Consider the following 6,380-nt stretch of genomic DNA (forward strand, 5'->3'; position numbering starts at 1 on the left):
CATTGCACTCTCCCAGGGCACCGTGAGCTCTATGATGTACACGAGCCTGAGCGAAGCTGACCACAGAACAAGATCTGGCCGCAGGTTGGTGGACGCAATCTCACCTGGGAAGCAGAGTCTCTGGCCCAGGTCTGCCAGCAGTCTCCAGTCCCGTGCCCCGCCTAGCTGTCCAGTGTCTGGTCTTGTGGGGGTGAGGTTGGCTTGACCCTCGCCCTCCCGGACAAATGTTGTTGCTTGCCAACGGGATGACGAAGGAGGAAGGGCATTGACACTTGTCCGTCGACTTTCCAGCACTGCTGCAAGACACTTTAGCACCTGGTTGTGCCGCCAGGTGTAACGGCCTTGGGTGAGGCTGGTCTTGCAGCCCACCAGGATGTGCTTCAGTGTTGCTGGACTCGGACACAGAGGGCATGTGGGGTCTTCACCATACCACTGGCTGAGGTTTTTTGGAGAAGGCAGGACATCGTAGGCAGCCCTGATGGTAAAGCTTGCCCTGAATGCCTCCATCTCCCACAGCTCTTTCCAGGAGATCTTCCTCTTCTCTACTCCTTCCCATGTCATCCACTGCCCTTGTTTTGCCTGCGCCACAGCTTGTGCGCACCTTCTTGCTTCCTCTTCCCGACGTATCTCCTGGACCACCAGCTTGCGTCTCTGAGATGGAGTGGCCTTGCTCCAGGCTGGTGTATTGGCCCCAAGGCCAAGACCACTCCTCCCCTGCAGCACTCGGCCCACAATGTCTCTGTGCCTGAGTGCTGCTTTAGCCTGCTCAGTTGCAGCCAGTGGGGTCCACTTCCTCCCAGTAGCCAGAATGGGGGCAGCTTGGGCTACAAATGGATCACTGGAATCCAGTAGCATCATCTCCAGTCTGACTTTGGCGCACTTGAACTCCTCTGAGAGACTGGAAATGGGCAGTTCTAACATTCCTTTGCCGTAGAGTCCAATACTGCTGAGGCACCTGGGAAGGCCAAGCCACTTCCTTGCATATGAGCTAACCAGTCTCTCCAGCTTTTCCACCTTAGAGAGCGGGACTTCATAGAGGGTTAGTGGCCACAATAGGCGTGGAAGTAGTCCATACTGCATGCACCAGAGCTTCAGCTTGCCAGGAAGCAGGGTTCTGTCGATGTTCTCCAGGCCGCTGGCTACCTCCTTCCTGAGCTGATCTACCTGCTCTTTGTCTTTGAGGGAGGCATCATACCAACGACCTAGGGACTTCACAGGCTTCTCGGAGACTGTTGGAATAGGTTCCTCACCAATGTGAAAGCGGTGGTGTGACAGTTTCCCCTTGTCAATAGAGATGCTTCTGGACTTGCTTGGCTTGATCTTCATGCGAGCCAGCTCGATGTTTTCTTGGAGCTTTCTCAGAAGCCGTACAGTGCAAGCCTTGGTTGTGGTGAGTGTTGTGAGGTCATCCATGTAGGCTCTGACAGGCGGCAGCCTCAGGCCAGGTCTTATTAGCTGTCCCCCAACCACCCATCGCGATGCCCGGATGATCACCTCCATGGCCATGGTGAAGGCCAGCGGGGAGATGGTGCAGCCGGCCATGATTCCCACCTCCAGGTGTTGCCATGCTGTGGTGTACTCGGCAGTTGTCACGCATAGCTGGACGTCCTGGAAGTAGGCCTTGACAAGGGTTGTGAGAGCTGCTGGGACCCTGAAGTAGTCGAAAGCTGTCCACAGGAGGTTGTGAGGGACTGAGCCAAAGGCATTGGCGAGATCCAGGAAAACCACATAAAGGTCTGTTCTCTCCTTCTTGGCAACCTGGATCTGATGCCAGATGACACTAGTATGTTCCATGCAACCGGGGAAGCCTGAGATGCCTGCTTTCTGGATTGATGTGTCAATCAGGTTGTTTCTTTGCAGATATCCTGCCAGCCTATGAGCAACCACGCTGAAGAATATTTTTCCCTCGACATTTAGAAGGCTGATCTGGCGGAATTGGCCGATTTCTGATGAGTCCTTTTCCTTGGGGATAAGGATTCCACCGGCTCTTCGCCAGGAAGTTGGTATCTCCTTCTTTTGCCACACAACTCTCATCAGCTTCCAGAGGAAGCGCAGGACATCTGGTGCGTTTTTGTAGAGCCTGTATGGAACTCCGTTGGGACCTGGAGCTGATGCGGCCCTTGCTCTACGCACGGTTTTGTCTACTTCACTCCATCTGGGTAGGCTGATGTCTAGATCGTGCTCTGGTGGATTGACTGGTGGCATGTCAGGTGGGAGTGTAACCTCTTCATGGTGTCGGTCGTCTGTGCTGGATTTTTGCAGATGTTCTTCCAGGTTGGCCTTTGACACTGTGAGACTTCCAGACTTCTCCTTTGTGAACAGACTCTTCACAAATTTGAAGGGGTCTTTGTAGAAGCGTGTTCTTGTTTGCTCCTTCCTTCTGCGCTTCCTCAGAAGGTTTTCCGCTCTCCTCAGTGTTGCAAGTCTACTCTGGATCTCTCCCTGCAGCAGGTTTATGCCCTCCTTCTCCTCCTCTGTGGCCTTCCTCCATTGCTTCTTCAGCTGTCTCCTCTCCTTGACTAGGCGGTCTATTTCTGTCTGTCTTCTGGACTTAGTGGGGATTGATGGAGCAGATCGTTTTCCTTCGACCACTCCAAACCGTTCCACTCCATAGGCATAGATTAGATCCCCCATTCTCTCCAACTTCTTCATGGCGGTGCCTCTGATCCCTTCTATGATGTTGCAGAGATCAGTGTTGACCTCCTTCCACAGTGTCTCGTCGCAGGATTTTAGCCTGAGCGAAGCTGACCACAGAACAAGATCTGGCCGCAGGTTGGTGGACGCAATCTCACCTGGGAAGCAGAGTCTCTGGCCCAGGTCTGCCAGCAGTCTCCAGTCCCGTGCCCCGCCTAGCTGTCCAGTGTCTGGTCTTGTGGGGGTGAGGTTGGCTTGACCCTCGCCCTCCCGGACAAATGTTGTTGCTTGCCAACGGGATGACGAAGGAGGAAGGGCATTGACACTTGTCCGTCGACTTTCCAGCACTGCTGCAAGACACTTTAGCACCTGGTTGTGCCGCCAGGTGTAACGGCCTTGGGTGAGGCTGGTCTTGCAGCCCACCAGGATGTGCTTCAGTGTTGCTGGACTCGGACACAGAGGGCATGTGGGGGGTGAAATGGCCTAAAAATATCAAGATATTAATAAAAGGCCGTATCGCCCAGCCCTACAATCCATACACCCACAACACATCTCAGTTGCTTGTGTTGTTGTGAACGACATCATGGATGATTGACGTACAACCTTGAGAGGCTCTCTCTTTTTTTAACAGCTTCAAGTCGTCTCCACACCCGTCAAGGTTAGAACAGCAGCACACTTCCTCCCTTCACAATAACTGCGCTAACAAAATAAAGGTTTTAAAAAAGTACCTTACGCAAGCAGGGTTTCCCCTTAATGTAATTGAATGTGGCCCACTGCAGTATTTTTACTACCGCCACACCTTGAAAATAAGTTTTTTTTTTAAACTTGAAAACAAATTAATTAATCAGTAATATAATATATTGTAGCCCCTAAAGGAAATCACACAGTCTGACGCTATTTTTTTACTTTTATTACCATTCTTATGATAACAAACTGCACAATTCCAACAGGTTTTACATCCCGTGCACACACTTTTGTCTCTGTGAGTCCGCACGGACACTCAGTGCTCAGTGGCCTTGTGGTTAGAGTGTCCGCCTTGAGTTGCCGAGTAATACCAAAGACTATAAAAATGGGACCATTACCTCCCTGCTTGGCACTCAGTATCAAGGGTTGTAATTGGGGGTTAAATCACCAAAATATTCCAGAGCGCGGCCATCGCTGCTGCTCATTGCTCCCCTCACCTCCCAGGGAGTGGAACAAGGGGATGGGTCAAATGTAGAGGGTAATTTCACCACACCTAGTGTGTGTGTGACTATCAGTGGTACTTTAACTTTAACACGTAGCAACACTTCCTCATTCTCCACCAATCACCTTTTAGGCACGGACGGTGTGTGTTTGCGACGATGGGAAAAACTGACATTGAATCCAAACCACACGAACATTGTAACAGTATGAACTAACATATATAGTCTATTATTTGCGCACTATTGACAAGTGATGTAACAAAAAGTTGACCACCGAAAAAATACTTTGATCACTGAAGACCAAACGACCGAAACCGGATGTAAACAAAGTGCATGTCATTGTGACTGTCTGCAGGGTTGTCAGCATGTCTGTGATATGGACGTGATTTTTATATATTGCAGATACACCCGCGGACAGTCATCCACAAAATGCGCAAATGTTAAGAGGACAGGACTTTAAGGCAGAGAAAGTCCAATTAGAGCAAGTGTGACGTCATGCTCGCTGCAGCTAGCATCTTTCATCAGGGACATGGAGGGACAGAAGTAGAGTCTCTAAACACGACTAAACTTTATAATAACACCATCAGAAGATGCTACATTTGTTCCAAGTTGTTTTTAATTTAAAAATGTAATTAAATGTCTGTAAACACTTGAAAAAATCTTAAAGTACAAAATGCAGCAACAATTGAAAATATGGCAAAACTATTAGAAAAATGTTAATACTGATTAATAATAACAAATTGGTTTTAAATGTGTGTATACATTTTTTGAGCCTTTTTAAAGAAAATCATGTCATCATAGCAAATTATGCAAATTACTCGACCACGCCCCCACCGCCACAGGCATCTTGGCAGTTTAGGGGAAATCCTGACAAGCATAATGTACTTAAAGCACTTATTGATACATTTACAAAAATGATTATGCTTTGACCTAAAATATTGGTCAAAATTCTCCAAAGATAAATAAATCAATAAATGTGAGGATTTTTGCATTGTATTAAATTGTATTTATTACACAAATAGTTATATATTAATCTGAAAAATATATGCTGATCATCAAAACGCTGGAAAGAAGAGATGCAAATATTATTATATAGCACAGCAATGTGATGTATCAACTCTCATCACTATTTTGCGTTTTGTTTAGCACGTGTGGGAGGGACGTGCAAACTGACAGTTCCACACACGGCAGCAGGATCGATGCTGGCGCTGCGCAGACAGACGATGGATCGACAAGAATCCTCTGTCCTACGTGTGTGTGTGTCAACATTTTGGACGGTCAGAAATAAAACTATTGTCTATTCAGCAACATTATTTTATTATTTTATAGCTGCTAGAGGAATTCAGGGGCTAGTTTAAAAAAAGTTCAATTGATGTGTTTTGGTGTCTTATAGTGTTTTTTTAAATGATGTTTTTATCCCACATGAAAAATATATTCTCAAAATAGTTCTTGCTTATTTCTAATTACATTAGATTGTTTTGCTCTTTTTCTTACATTTTTCCTGTTTTTTGACATGTTGGGGCCAACAAAACTGGAGCTGCAGGCCGCTAATGGCCCCGGGCCGCACTTTGGACACCTGTTCTATACTGTAATAAAAGTGTGATGAGAGCCTTTTGTTTATCTTGGACGGTCAGAAATAAAATTATTGTCTATTCAGCAACATTATTTTAGAATTTTATAGCTGCTAGTGGACTTCAGGGGCTGATAACAAAAAAAGTTAAATTGATACGTTTGTGTCTTAGTGTTTTTCTAAATGATGTTTTTATCCCACCTGAAATATATATGATCAAAATAGTTCTTGTTTGAAAAAATAACTTTTTTAAAAATAGTGCATTTTTTTGCATCTTGAGCAGAGTCTATGCCTTTTTTTTTTTACACAAAATAAAAAGTATATTAAAATTTAATTAATACAAGAATTTAAATTTTTTAAATTACATGTTCTGCTTTTTTCTAATTAATTAGATTGTTTTGCTCTTTTTCTTGGACGGTCAGAAATAAAACTATGGTCTATTCAGCAACATTATTTTTGAATTTTATAGCTGCTAGTGGACTTCAGGGGCTGATTAAAAAAAAGTTCAATTGATGCGTTTGGTGTCTTATAGTGGTTTTTGTAATGATGTTTTAATGCCACTTGAAATATATATTATCAAAATAGTTCTTGTATGAAAAAAAGACTTTAAAAAATGCATTTTTTTTGCATCTTGAGCAGAGTATATGCTTTTTTTTTTTTTACAAAATAAAAACTATATTAAAATTTAATTAACACAAGAATTTACATTTTTGAAATTAAATGTTCTGCTTTTTTCTAATTACATTAGGTTGTTTTGCTCTTTTTCTTACATTTTGCCTGTTTTTTTGTCAACATGTTGTGGGTCAACGAAACTCAAGCTGCAGGCCGCACTTTGGGCCACACCTGTTCTATACCGTAATAAAAGTGTGATGAGAGCCTTTTGTTTATCTTGGACGGTCAGAAACGAAACTATTGTCTATTCAGCAACCTTATTTTAGAATTTTAATAGCTGCTAGTGGACTTCAGGGGCTGATTAAAAAAAAGTTCAATTG

The 6,380-nt window shown here is 44.7% G+C and overlaps 1 protein-coding gene across 2 annotated transcripts in view; it reads right to left on the bottom strand.

Moving 5' to 3' along the window:
- The window catches only part of srebf2 (sterol regulatory element binding transcription factor 2), a 98,631-nt gene that overhangs the window by 91,412 nt on the left and 839 nt on the right, over positions 1–6,380 (bottom strand). The gene's annotated exons all lie outside the window — the stretch shown is intronic.

This window comes from Entelurus aequoreus, linkage group LG25 (genome assembly GCF_033978785.1).
Source record: "Entelurus aequoreus isolate RoL-2023_Sb linkage group LG25, RoL_Eaeq_v1.1, whole genome shotgun sequence".
Classification (NCBI taxonomy): Eukaryota; Metazoa; Chordata; class Actinopteri; order Syngnathiformes; family Syngnathidae; genus Entelurus; species Entelurus aequoreus.